A 14,245-nucleotide genomic window follows, 5' to 3' on the forward strand; every position below is an offset into this window, starting at 1 on the left:
TGGAGAGCCCCAGTATTCTTTATGAAGAAGAATAATGAATCGATGAGGTTATGTATTGACTATCGGTAGTTGAATGCAGTAACTATTAGGAACAAATATCCCCTACCACATATAGAGAATCTATTTGACCAACTCAAGGATACTTGTGTATATTCAAAAATTGACTTATGCTTTGGCTATCATCAGCTCAGTGTGAGAGATTTAGATATACAGAAGATAGCATTTCGTACTCGATATAGTCATTATGAGTTTTTGGTAATGCCATTTGGGCTTACCAATGCTCCAGCAGTTTTCATGGATCTGATGAATATGATATTCCTCGAGTTCCTGGATCAGTTTGTCATTGTATTCATCGATGATATTTTGATATATTCTCGATCCGAAGAGGAACATGGAGAACATCTTCGTATAGTTTTGGAGATTCTTTGGTAAGAACATCTCTATGCGAAGTTCATCAAATGTGTATTTTGGTTATCTTCTATGGGTTTTCTGGGACACATTGTTTCCAGCAGTGGTATATTCGTGGACCCATAAAAGATAGAGGTGATTACCAGTTGGGAGTAGCCAAAGTGTGTATAGGAGATTCGTAGCTTCCTCGGTCTAGCTGGTTATTACCGAAGGTTTGTTGAGGGTTTCTCTAGTATAACTCTACCTTTGACTCGGCTGACTAGAAAAGGAGTGAAGTTTGCTTGGACAGAGTCTTGCGAGATGAGTTTTCAGGAACTCAAGCGAAGACTCATTCCCGCACCTATATTAGTACTTCCTTCTAGGGATGATGGCTTTGTACATTTTACAGATGCATCATTATAGGGGTTAGGTGCAGTGATCATGAAGCATGGACGAGTCGTTTCATATGTCTCTTGTCGGTTGAAGGAGTATGAGAAGAATTACCTAGTGCGTGATTTGGAGTTAGTAGCTATTATATTTGCATTGAAAATCTGGAGACATCATCTATACGGGATTACCTTCAACATATTCATAAATCATAAGAGTCTTAAGTATTTATCTACTCAGAAAGAATTGAACTTAAGACAGAGGAGATGAATGGAATTCTTGAAGGACTATGATTATATAATCAACTACCACCTAAGGAAAGCCAATGTGGTAGCTGATGCTTTGAATAGGAAATCCCGAGGAGTTCTGGCTAGTCACCGAGTGTTAGTTACAGAATTAGTACAAAGGTTTTCTGAGTTGGGATTAGTAGAACAGAGTCAGACTGAGCGGGGTATTCTGGTAACTATGGTTTCCCAGTCACCTATTGTCGAGCGGATTAAAAAAGCTCAGGCTATTGATCAGCATCTACAGTTTTTATATAGCAGAATTATCCCAAAACAGCAGATAGGGTTTTCTTGTGATGGAAATAGAATTCTGTATTTCCAGGGAAGATTGTGTGTCCCTGAATCATCTTCCGTGAAGGAAAACCTACTTCAAGAGGCACACCGGTCCAGATTTACGATTCATCCTGGTGGTACTCGCATATATAGGGATCTGAGATGTTCATATTGGTGGACTGGCATGAAGAAAGATATTACAGATTTCATTGCACGATGTCTTGTATGTCAGCAAGTGAAGGTTGAACATCAGAGGCCAGCCGGATTGCTCTAGAAGATATAGATACCAGAATGGAAATGGGAGCATATCACAATGAATTTGGTTGTGGGGCTGCCCAAGACACGACGAGCACATGATAAGATTTGGGTAATCGTTGATCGATTAACCAAATCTGCTCATTTCCTATCGATACGTAAGATAGAGTCATTAGATCGGTTAACAGAGTTGTATTATAGAGAGATCATCAGACTCCATGACATACCCCTTAGTATTATTTCTGATAGGGATCCGTGGTTTACTTCATGTTTCTGGCGGAGTTTACAGCAAGCTATGGGTACAGAGTTACGATTCAGTACCACTTTCCACCCCCAGATAGATGGTCAGTCAGAGCGTACCATATAGACGTTGGAGGATCTATTGAGATCATGTGTTATAGACTTCAGAGGTAGTTGGGAGGATCATTTACACCTAATAGAGTTCACCTACAGCAACAGTTATCATTCAGCGATACAGATGACACCTTATGAGGCATTGTATGGTAGAGCATGCAGATCTCCCACCTTATGGCAAGAAGTTGGGGAGTCATAGATTTTGGGACCACAGGGCATTCAGCGTGATGCAGAGTTAGTTCGCACTATCAGGCACAGATTGTCAGAAGCTCAGGATCGTCAAAAGAGTTATGCAGATCGGAGACGAAGACCTTTGGAGTTTTCCATAGATAATCATGTATTCTTACGGGTGTCCCTTACAAAAGGAGTTAAAAGGTTTGAGTTGAAGGGTAAGTTAGTACCTCGCTATATTGGGCCCTTCCAAATTCTCGAGAGGATAGGTGAGGTAGTGTATCGGTTGGCGCTACCACCATCACTTGCCAGGGTGCATGATATATTCCATGTATCTATATTGAGGAGGTACGTACCGCACCCTTCGCATATTCTATCAGATGTATCAGTTTCACTTCAGCCAGACGTATCCTACGAGGAGATTCCTGTGCGGATTCTATACCGTAAAGAGCGTCAGTTGCAGAACAAAATAGTCTGACTTGTCAAGGTCATATGGCAACACCACTCGGATGAGGAATCCACTTGGGAATTAGAGGAAAAGATTCGAGCTAGTTATCCGCACCTATTTCCTGAAGGTGAGTAAAGATCATTTCAGTAACTAGAATTAGTTTATATACTACTTCTTGCTTTTAGTGGGTAGTCATAAATTTGGGGATCAAATTTTTATTAGTGGGGGAGAATATGAGATATACGAACTTATTAACAAGGGTTATCAGGGAATAACCTTACGAAATTTTAGGAATTTTTTGAAATTTTTCAGGATTTAAACGGAGTCCGTATACTCGTTTTGAGGGGTAAATCGGTGGGGCTAGTTGGGCGCCGATTTGGAATACCCAAATATAAGTGGGAGTTGATTAAGGAGTGGATTAAGGTTACCGTTTTAACGTCGTAACCTCTCTTCTCCCCCCCCCCCCCCGACTCCTTCTTCTTCCTTGTTCTTTGTGTCATCGTTTCCACACCACCGACGATCTTTCTCTCTTCCTCTTGGCATCGCCAGCGCAGAGCTGATTCTTAAGCAGGGGAAACTAGCTACAACCAACCCTCTTTTCTTCCTCTCTCCCTCTTTCTCTCCCTCGCGGACGACCCGACACAATCGACGCCGACTGAGGTGGCATCTTCCCCGACGATCTCATTCTTCCCGAGTCACCTGAGGAGCGTCACCGGGTCTTGACAGTATTGACGTGTCCATGCCATCTCCGGTGGAACAATCGTCTCCTCGGCTGTTTCTTACACGCGATCGGGGATCTGACTTTAGGGCACCGCGAGGGGCTTGATTCACGTCGACCACCAGCCGATCGACCTCCTAGTTCCTCCTCTGTGATCTGTTCACTGGAGGGTGATCAGTATCTCCCCACCAGATGGATCAAATTGGGCGATCAGCTTAGGTAAGCTCCATCTAGATTCGTAACGGATTCAAGATCTTGTTTAGTAGTCTCCATTGTGATGTTCTTTCTATTCTGGAGCAGAGGAAAGCATTGGACTACGTCACTGGTGTACCCCTCCTCTGCCGATCACTGCCCTCTCCACTTCTTGTAGCTGCTGAGGTTGCGAGAGAAGAGGTGAGGGTCTGTTGAGGTAAGGTTGGTTCTATTTGTTAGGGGTTTCAACAACTTTTTGCTGTATAATTGGGTTATGGATTGATTCTTGAAAGAATATGTATGTGGGTGTTCTTTTGTAGCTTTCAGACAATGTGTAGTTAGGTTGTGAGCTACTGGATTGCTGTCCTATCTCAGGGTAGGTGATTTCCAGTGATGTGCCTAAGATTTTCTTAGTAGTATGTTGCTAAAGTAGGTTTTCTAATGGGTTGTAGGGTTTTGTTCTTGCTAAATTTATTAGTAGTAAATGGACATATGGATTTAACCCATATTAATACTACATATCTAATTGATTATGGAATGTTAGGGTGCTTCCATTGTAAGCAATCGTGAAAGGAGTAATGGTTTCAATTTAATCAATAGAAGGGGCATTATTTAGGGTTAGCTAAAATGTTAAGGATAGCTAATTCTTTTAGTACATGATTCATACATCGTAGTATATGTATATAATTTGATACATTATATGATACAGGACCTTGATCGGTGACGAACCGTGTGAGGTGGGTGATTCTGTGAGATACGAGGCATATTGAGGCGAGTATTTCTTTCTTGCTTCTTATCTAGTTCTTTGAAATTAAAGCATGACTATATTTGGATGTTTAGGGTGCTTTACCTTAAATCTGTAAGTTTGTTATTTTCTTGCTTGTCACTTCTGCTTGATCTTTGATGTAATCCAATTTAATTCGATATAGTCTCTACTCTTGTTATCTGAACTCTATAGCATATACACATGTAAAGTTTGTATCATAGGGATTTCTGGTGTATTCAGTTAGCATGCTGTATATGCATATTTTTGTTGAATATATAATGATTGGTATATGTTGTGGGAGTCACATAGTTGATTATCCATTTGCATTGTGTGTATGCATATACCTTTGGTTTGGGTATCAGAGGTGCTTTAGTTGTTACATGAGTGATGATAGTGTCAATATAGTGATTATTCACATCATGCACATCATTCATTGCATGCTGATGACTATTATCTCCCTTGTAGTGGGAAAGAGTCATCAGTCATTTATAGCTGCCCATTCGGTCAGTGGTAGCTAGGAGTGGAGCTAGTCCGGTTGCACTCACTCAGCCGCTTAGTGCTTATACTCTGTTAATTTTGACCACTTTTGGAATAGTGGATTTTGAGAGCACAGTAGTCAGGGGGCTAGAGATGTGAGTGGTCAGGGACCTTTAGCTATGTAGTTAGATAACTACTTAGCGAACCGTCCGTCTCGGCCACTTTATGGTGGTGCATATACTGGAGACTAGTACGGTTGTCACATACCCAAGCCTCTCGGCCATGCAGGAGTTGTGGTGTCTGGAGAGGTTGCTGGGGTGACCATATGACATGCATGCGCATTTTTGCATATGATGCGCGGTGCATCTGTGGAGATTTATTTGCATACATGCTAGTAGATATTAGTGGCATGTGATTGTGAGATGTTGCATTTATTTGAGCTATGATTGTTGCATTTGGTTGTCATATTTCATACATGTCATTTATTTTACATGTATATGCGGTTGTATATATATTTATTGCACAGGTGTTACGAGTAGATCTATTGCTGGGCCGATGAGTTTACTGGTCGTTGTATCATGGTATTGATTCTGATTGGGTATGTACATTTATTGTGTCAGGTATGATCTTATACAGTTGTTGTATCAGATATGGTTAGTTGTATCATATTAGGACAGCAAGATCTATTTCTTATTTCCTTTTGGAGACTGTACACTTTGATTTCTATATTGTTATATAAACCATGCTTTAATCTGTCTAATACTCACTGAGTATCTATACTCATTATCTCGTTTATACCATTATGATTTCAGATAGCAGGTAGCTGATATGGAGTTGCTTGGAGTATGCTGTCTACCGGTCCCACATCATATCTGAGGACTTTTATCGATTTTATTTCCACTTCACGACATATCTGAGGTCTTTCATTGGTTTTATTTCTTCTTTTCTTACATTTAGTATTCGGTGGTTTCGGTGTTGTATGAATTTGTCTATGTTTTTGGAGTTTGATATGTGATGGTTGCTATTGTGATCTGGTGGTTGTGTAAGCCTTGTTATCATTTTTGTCCATCCAGGTAGGCTGAGTATGTTAATTGCGTGGTTGTTATCATTTTTGTTCGAGCCATGTAGGTTGATAGTTATATGGATATGTATGCTTTAGATTGTCATTGATACAGGGAGATGCTACCGAATTTTTGTCTGACAGGGACTCCTCTGGGACGTGACACTCGTTCTTGTAGTGACCCTTCTTGTTGCATCCAAAGTAGGTCACGTTTCTTGGTTCAGTTGTGGAGTTGATCTTCTGCAGGTCCTTCCTGCTGAAGTTCTTCTTTCTCCTGGTGAATATCTTTATTACCAAGTTCATCAGATACTCTTTGTCTTCTAAATCTTGGTCAAACTCATCTTCAAGTTCAGGCTTGGTCTTTGTCTTTTCCTTGGAGGAACCTGAAAAATGAGTGATAACTTCCTCGGTTCGGGCCTTAGTTTGCTCGTGTAGCTCAAGTTCACAAAGCAACTCATCTAACTTTAATTTGTAAAGATTCTTGGAAATCTTGTAGGCATCCATGATGGATGCCCATAATACATTTCGAGGAAACGCGTTTAGAGCGTACCTGATCAAATCGCGGTTCTCCATTTGGTGGTCGATAGTGTGAAGTCCGTTGAGGATGCCCTTGATCCTCGCGTGGAGCTAACTCACGGATTCTCCTTCCTGCATCTTAATATTAAATAACTTATTTAAAAGAAGGTCTCGTTTGGTTACCTTGGCATCGCTGGTTCCCTCGTGAAGTTCGACGAGCTTGTCCCATAGTTCTTTTGCATTCTGGTGTGGTCCCACTCGGTTCAGTTCTTCCTTCGTCAGCCCACATTGTAGTGTGTTGAGTGCTTTGAAATCTGTCTGCGCTTTCTTCTTCATGTCCGGATTCTATTGTTCCGGGTCCAATGGATTTCCGAAGTTGTCGACAAGCGCCTTGTAGCCATGGGTGACACTGAACCACTGGTCGAAGTCGGTCTTTAAGTACACCTTCATATGCTTCTTTTAGTAGGGGAAGTCGTCACCGTTGAACAGAGGTGGACGAACTGTGCTAAAACCTTCGATTTGAGACATTGATCATGCACACAAGGAGAGAAAAGAAAAAATGAATCCCAAGACTTGGTATTGAATTAGTAGTGCGGGATTAAATTAAAAAATAAAATAAAACTGAATTGGTGTTGCACTAGTTCAGCTTGACTGCTACGAAAAAAATAATTTCCAAAAAGGTAATGATACCAGTTTGGATTATATCGTAAAACTTAAAACCGAAAAGAAGAAAACAAAAATTTCACCACCTTTGTCTGATTGGTGGTTGCACCAAATCATAGCGGTACCTACTCTGATACAACTTGTTGGATTGTAGAAGTCGTTAGAGGGGGGGGGGGGGGGGGGGGAATAACGATCGAAAATTCGAAGTGAGTACGTAGCGGAAAAATAAAAATCACAACGCTAACAAGAACCAGTTTTACTTGGTTCGGAGCCTTCGTCGACTCCTACTCTAAGGCCCACACTCCTTGAGTGCTTTCGTTGGGCAATCACTAATACTTCACAAACAAGATTACAACAGTAAGTACAAGAACTATTAAAACGAAATACCGACAACAATAATAATACTGGCAGCTATCAGGTCAGCTCATCGACTTAGCTGGACTTCGTGCCAGACATCCGATCAGCCCGTCGACCTGTCTGGACTTCATACCAGACATTCGGTCAGCCCGTCGACAAGTCTGGACTTCGTGCCAGCTATCTGGTTGGTACATTAACCTAGCTGGGCTTCTCATGCACACTTCGTCAACATTTTAGATCACAACAACTTAACCTATTTTAGCATCCATCAAAACCTGAGTTAGACCGTCAGTGCTAACCATACCAACCATCTCCCCCTTTTTGATGCAATGACAACCTTAGTTTAGTTAGTGAAAAAAAATACAAAAAGTAAGCAATTATAAGCAACGACATGGTTTTTAAGTTAGCCTTGTTTTATGTTATGTTTAGTATTTTGTTGTTAACTAACTTAAACCACCTAACTCTCCCCCTTTGACATTCATCAAAAATAGCAAGCATAGATGGCAGAGTAAAAGAAAACAAATTTGACAACAGAAAATAAAATTTTCAAGTTGACATAGGGGAGTTAACTTAGAAAACTAAGTTAGCCAAAATATTTTGAAAATGTAAGTTAAAATAGGTTGGCAAAAATCACATTAATTCTCAGAGTAATTTTAAAAACAAGCTTACAAAATTAATGTAATTTTCAAAAATAAGTTTATAAAAGTAATTTTTCAACACATTTATCAAAAACAAGTTTTATAAAATTCAGGTTTATAAAAAAAAAATTTCAAAAAGAAACAAGTTTTATAAAATCTAATTTTCAAAAAATAGGTATGTAAAAGCAATTTTAAAAAAAAACAAGTTTTATAAAATTCGATTTTCAAAAATAGGTTTGTAAAAGCAATTTTTCAAAAAAACAAGTTTTATAAAATTCAATTTTCAAAAATAAGTTTGTAAAAACAATTTAAAAAAAAACAAGTTTTATAAAATCCAATTTTTAAAAATAGATCAAAACATTTATCAAAAACAAATTTTATAAAATCTAATTTTAAAAAAGTTTTACTAAGTATGAAATTAATGTGAATTAATCCTCCCCCTGAACCTGACATTAAAAAAAAACCTCAACTGTCTAACCATTAGTTACTTACTAACTATCATGGGATAGCAGCTTTCACTTGGTTAGTTAAGTTAAGTTGATTGTATTCAGTTAGTGTTTGACTAAGCTAAAATACTTAACCTGATTAATATTTATTTAATTTTTAATGCTCAGACTTATGATGATGCACTGATATAAGCATCTTTAAGTCCAGGTAATCTGCCTATACATCTCACCCCTTTCTAAGTTCAGAAATACACAAACAAGTTAGCCCTAATGTGTTGGTGAGATGCTCAAACCTTAGATCTATAGGAGCATGCTTTCTAAGGGATTGATCTACTCTAAGTTAAAACTGATTTTAAAATTCTAAAAATAGGAAATTTTGAGAAATATAAAAAGTTTTACCCTAGAATTTTAAAGATAATTTTTGGAAATGATTTTGTAATTTAAGAATCCTAGTCTATTAAGTACATTCCTAATTTACGAATTAGATTACTAAACTCATTTTCAGGGAGAGGTTTAGTGAATATGTCAGCTAAATTAGACTTGGACTCAATATATTTGAGTTCAATATCTCCTTTAATGACATGATCTCTGATAAAGTGATGCCTAATTTCAATGTATTTGGTTGGTGAATGATGCACAAGATTTTTTGTTAAATTAATTGAGCTAACATTATCAATTAATATTGTTACTTTTATAAAATTTAAATTAAAATCTTTTAAGGTGTGCATCATCCATAATAATTGTGTAATGCATTCTCCTATAGCTATATATTCTGACTCAGTAGTGGATAGGGCAACACAGTGTTACTTTCTACTAAACCAGCTGACAAGCGATTAGCCTAGTAGTTGTCACCCACTACTTGTACTCTTACGGTCTAATTTACAGTCAGTGTAATCTGAGTTAGAATAGCCTATTAGTTCGAAATTGTTTGTTCTAGGCTACCAAATTCCTACATTTGATGTTCCTTTAAGATATCTAAAGATTCTTTTGACTTGAGTCAAATTAGATTCTTTAGCACAAGTTTGGTATCTAGCACACATACTAACTGCAAATAAAATATCAAGTCGACTTGTAGTTAAGTACAGTAGGTTACCTATGACACTCCTATAGTATTTTAAATCAACTAGGTTGCCATCAAGGTCATCATCTATGGTTGTGTTAACTGCTATATGTATCTTTATATCTTTAGTATTTTCCATTCTAATTTTTTTAAGTAATTCTTTAATATATTTTTGTTGATAAATGTAGTTACCTTCATTTGTTTGTTTGATTTGTAATCCTAAAAAGTAAGTTAATTTACCTACCAAACTTATTTCAAATTCTTGTTCCATTAGGGTTATAAATTCTTGTAAGAACTCTGAGTTGGTTGATCCAAAGATTATGTCGTCTACATAAACTTGGGCTATAAAGATATCCTCTTGGATTGATTTGACAAATAGGGTTGGATCAACTTGACCTTGATGGAATCCTTTGGATATTATGTAGGAGGTCAACCTTTCATACCATGCCCTAGGTGCTTGCTTAATTTCGTATAAGACTTTCTTTAGTTTAAAGACATAGTCAGGATGGTCTAAACTCTCAAACCCAGGCGGTTGACCTACATAGACTTATTCTTTTATCAGTCCATTTAGAAAGACGAATTTGACATACATCTAATAAAGTTTGAACCCTTTATGGGCTGCATAACTAAGTAGCATTCTAATGAACTCTAATCTAGCTACTGGAGCATAAGTTTCATCGTAGTCAAGTCCCTCTACTTGACTAAACCCTTTAGCAACTAACTTAGCTTTGTTTCTAGTGATTTCCCCAATTTTGCTCAATTTATTTATGAACACCCATTTTGTTTCTATTATCTTTTTATTTTTAAGTGGTGGGTACTAAGTCCCAGACTTGGTTTCTCCCAAATTGAGCTAGTTCCTCTAGCATAGCTATGATTCAGTCTGGGTCAAGTAAGGATTCAGATATAGTTTTGGGTTCAATTTTTGAAATTAGGGATATTTGACTTAGGTTTCTAAAGGTTGATTTAGTCTGAAACCTTAGGTCTGGATCACCAATTATTTGGTCAATTGGGTGATTTGGGTTGACTCTTATGGTTCTAGAAGGTTTATTCATTTTAAGATGATCTTCCTCTTCGTAATTTAAATATTCACTAGTTTCCTCTTGAATATTGTTACCTTGAACAAAATCAATTAGTTGAATATGAGTTTGTTCTAGGTTTTGGTTAGACTCTTTAAATTTCACATTTGAGGTTTTTTCAATTCTTAGTGTAACTTTATTATAAATTCTATAACCTCTACTGTTCAGTGAATATCCTACAAAAATTCTATTTTCTATTTTAGAAGTAAACTTTCCTAAGTGTTCTCTTATGTTTAGTATGTAGGTTGGGCACCCAAATACTTTAAAGTATTTGATATTGGGTTGGTTATTATAATATATTTCAATGAAGGTTTTATTATGAGTTTTATTTAATGTGGTTCTATTTTGCACATAACATGATGTACTAACAGCTTCTGCCCAAAAGTATTTAGGTAAGTTGTATTCATTTAACATTGTCCTAGAGGCTTCAAGTAGAGTTCTATTTTTTCTTTCTACAATTCTATTTGAGTTTGACTTGCATCCAACTCCAGATTTATTATATACAATCTTTTGATTATTTAAGGGAAGATATAAATTTTTAGATTTGGTTGTAAAGTTTTCTAAGATCTCTTTTAGTTTATTAATTTCAACTTTTAGTGTTGAATTTCCTCCCCAAGCATTAAAACTTGATTTCGATTAGAGTTTGTAATTTGTTCCTTGAGGTGTTGGTTCTCCTCAAGGAGCATTTTATTTAATTAGATTTAATTTAATTTAATTTAGTTTGATTCGTTTCGATTCGATTCGATTCGATTCGATTTGATTTGAAGACCTTAGTCATCTCACCCGATCTATATTTTCAATCAGGGAAATCTATGATTTTTGTGAGATGAGTTAGATTCAGTTTCAGGGTTTGATTTAACTTTGTGTTAGATTCAGGTTTAGTTTTGGACTCAACAAATAGGTATTTTTTGGATAAACGTCTGGGCTATAGTGAGTCTCTTGGACATCATTAGAGTAATCATGCCTTTGAGGATTTCCAAATAGTCCTATCCACTGAACTTAGTACAAAATCTTGGTCTAACTAGTTAGGATTCGTAAGAGATAGCTTCGGTTTGTTCCACTAAGCCAAATGCACTAGGTCGAAGTCATATCTTCCTAAACATGCATAGATAGAGTTTCCCTAACGTACTATTATCCAAAACTTCACCAGTATCGTAGGTCAAGTTAAACTTTTGTCCCTTTTTAACTAGTCCTAATTACCCCGCCGAGTAGGTTATTTTTGGAGGTGCCAGCTATTCTGGAGTCTCCCCCTGAATTATTGATTTGTTTTAGATTTTGGTTTTTGATTTATGTCGATTACTTTTATAATTATAATATACTTGATTATAATCTTGGTTTAAGTTGATTTTATAGTTATTTCTATGGTTTGATTTAGGTTTAGTTGGTTTAGGTTTTTTGCTTTGGTTTATTTGATTTCACATAATATATTTTATTTTTAGGTACATAGTATTGATTTATTCCTACTTGCGTATTTAGACATGCTTTCGAAACCCAACCTTTAGTTTGTGGTTTGTTTTGAGTTATTAGTGATATAAACGATTTATTTAAGTTTGACTTGCATCTAAGTCCAGATTTATTATATACAGTCTTTTGATTATTTAAGATAAGATCTAAATATTTAGATCTGGTTGTAAAGTTTTCTAAGATCTCTTTTAGTTTATTAATTTCAGCTTTTAGTGTTGAATTTCCTCCTCAAGTGTTAAAACTTGATTTCGATTAGAGTTTGTAATTTGTTCCTTGAGGTGTTGGTTCTCCTCAAGGAGCATTTTATTTTGATTTTCAATTGCAGTTAACTTTCTATCTAAACATGCAATACTTTTATAAAACTTTTTATTTAAACTAAGGTATACCTCCTCGGGACCTTCAGAAATGAGTACGGACTCATGGCTTGATTCAGGTTCGGACCCGTCTTCCGATTCGTCCTCCGATTCTGATTCGCGGGCCATCAGCGTGAGGTGGCTTTGATGCCACTGCTCTTCGTCTTCTGATTCTTCTAAAGACGAATCGTCCCACGTTGCTTTAAGTGCCTTCTTCTTGGTTGTCTTTGACTTGTTGTTCTTCAATTTTGGGGCACTCGTTCTTGTAGTGACCCTTCTTGTTGCATCCAAAGCAGGTCACGTTTCTTGGTTCAATTATGGAGTTGATCTTCTACAGGTCCTTCCTGATGAAGTTCTTCTTTCTCCTGGTGAACATTTTCTTACAAAGTTCACCAGGTACTTTTTGTCTTCTGAATCTTGGTCAGACTCATCTTCAAGTTCAGGCTTGGTCTTTGTCATTCCTTGGAGGAACCTGCAAAATGAGCGATAACTTCCTCGGTTCGGGCGTTGTTTGCTCGTGTAGCTCAAGTTCACAAAACAACTCATCTAACTTTAATTTAGAAAGATTCTTGGAAATCTTGTAGGCATCCACGATGGATGCCCATAATACATTTCGAGGAAACGCATTTAGAGAGTACCTGATCAAATCGCGGTTCTCCATTTGGTGGCCGATAGTGTGAAGTCCGTTGAGGGTGCCCTTGATCCTCGCGTGGAGCTAACTCGCGGATTCTCCTTCCTGCATCTTAATATTAAATAACTTATTTAAAAGAGAGTCTCGTTTGGTTACCTTGGCGTCGCTTGTTCCCTCGTGAAGTTCGACGAGCTTGTCCCATAGTTCTTTTGCATTCTGGTGTGGTCCCACTCGGTTCAGTTCTTCCTTCATCAGCCCACATTGTAGTGTGTTGAGTGCCTTGAAATCTGTCTGCGCTTTCTTCTTCATATCCGGATTCCATTGTTCCGGGTCCAATGGATTTCCGGAGTTGTCGACAGGCGCCTTGTAGCCACGGGTGACACTGAACCACTGGTCAAAGTCAGTTTTTAAGTACACATTCATATGCTTCTTTTAGTAGGGGAAGTCGTCACCGTTGAACAGAGGTGGACGAACTATGCTAAAACCTTCGATTTGAGACATTGATCCTGCACACAAGGAGAGAAAAGAAAAAACGAATCCCAAGACTTGGTCTTGAATTAGTAATGCGGGATTAAATTAAAAAATAAAATAAAACTGAATTGGTGTTGCATTAGTTCAGCTTGACTACTACGAAAAAAATAATTTCCAAAAAGATAATGATACCAGTTTAGATTATATTGTAAAACTTAAAACCAAAAAGAAGAAAATAAAAATTTCACCCCCTTTGTCTGATTGGTGGTTGCACCAAATCAGAGCGGTACCTACTCTGATACAACTTATTGGATTGTAGAAGTCGTTAGAGGGGGGGGGGTGAATAGCGATCGAAAATTTGAAGTGAGTACGTAGCGGAAAAATAAAAATCACAGCGCTAACAGGAACCAGTTTTACTTAGTTCGGAACCTTCATCGACTCCTACTCCAAGACCCGCACTCCTTGAGTACTTTCGTTGGGCAATCACTAATAGTTCGCAAACAAGATTACAACAGTAAGTACAAGAACTATTAAAATGAAATACCGACAACAACAATAATAATAAAAAACTTGAACCGCAAGTTGTCGGAGTAGCTTCGCAGCGTCACAGGGGTAGAGCGCAACAGAGCAGTTGTAGATGAAGTTGTTGTTTTTGATGCTCCGTGGAGGACTTCTTTTATAGGCATGCTCCGGGCGCCCGGATCTCTTCCAGGCGCGTGCTCGGACCGTGACGAAGGTTCGGCCAATCAGTGCGCTCCATATCTGATACGAGATGAGTTTTGTCTTCTGGGCACTCGG

The sequence above is a fragment of the Zingiber officinale genome, chromosome 9B (assembly GCF_018446385.1).
Source record: "Zingiber officinale cultivar Zhangliang chromosome 9B, Zo_v1.1, whole genome shotgun sequence".
NCBI lineage: Eukaryota > Viridiplantae > Streptophyta > Magnoliopsida > Zingiberales > Zingiberaceae > Zingiber > Zingiber officinale.